This window comes from Notothenia coriiceps, unplaced genomic scaffold, assembly GCF_000735185.1.
Source record: "Notothenia coriiceps isolate Sejong01 unplaced genomic scaffold, NC01 NC01_scaffold00000339, whole genome shotgun sequence".
Classification (NCBI taxonomy): Eukaryota; Metazoa; Chordata; class Actinopteri; order Perciformes; family Nototheniidae; genus Notothenia; species Notothenia coriiceps.
Window position 1 is genome coordinate 21,758,575 of NW_011333040.1, and position 1,188 is coordinate 21,759,762.

Consider the following 1,188-nt stretch of genomic DNA (forward strand, 5'->3'; position numbering starts at 1 on the left):
GTAGGCAGTCCGATTGAGCCGACAAGTAGTTGTGATTAGGGATGAAGACGTCCTGGCATGGCCAAGGGGAATTTGATGTGCGCAAGGCGACTAACCGACTCTGCGTCGCAGCAGCGGACACCTGGTTAGTGCACCCGTGTGCACTCGAAGGCACTAAGGCAGTTACAGTGCAACCACTAAGCGCTCCCTTGTCAGTCCCGTAGTCTGTCGCCGTACTAGTATTTGTAGTTTTCCCAGTGAGGATGGTCGTCTCCTCCGATTCGATCGGAACTCGGATCGTTGTACTCCGGCTCGTATGATAATTGGTAGACAACATCTTCTAGGACAGGTTAATAGTTGTATAACATACCTAAGGCGACGTCTATCGCTAATGTTATTACATTGACAACATTGAAAAAAGAGTCTGAACTGGACTGTAACAAGTTATTATTATATATAACAATGGTCCATAATTCGAAAACCTGTATGGCAATTGTAAGATTGCCAGAATATTGCCAATCGTACAATCTTGACTGTCGATGGTGACAGTCACTTACAGTGTGGACGCGGGACTGTGCACACTGTAGTTGGACATTATTGTCATGTAAAACATGGTTGTGAGCCCATGAGCCTTTGTCGCTAGCTGGTACCCGCCCACAATAGCTGCAAAGGTAGCATAGCATAGGGTACCTCCGAGCTATTGTGTAGGTCACAGTGATTGACTCGTCTCGACCATGTCCCCGGTTACACAATGGACTCCATCCCCGACTGGCAGTCCGCAATAGCGCTCTTAGTTTATCGCACTTACTCTCTTGCTGCCTGTGCTTCTCGTCTTCATTTCTCTTGATTATGACTCATTCGCTCTCCTCAGATGATGGATGATTGATGCACCGCATAAGGGCCTTGGTTTCCTTGTTGTTTGTACATCGTCTCTACCCCGGGATTTCGGACAGACAGGACGGTGGTTCACACTTACTCTTTAATTCTTAGAAATTGAGTCTCCCAACACGTCTTATCTCCTGTGTGATTCTACGTAAGCGTAGTCTTATAACGACTGAAGATAGTATCTTATCCTACTCCATGAGTTCGTAACACTCGTACTTATCAGTATGTCATTTTTGTAATACATGGGTTTTTTTTTTTTATATACAGTTCATTTTCAGGACGTAGAGTTTTACAATGAGCTAGCACCATCATGATGCGTGTTTT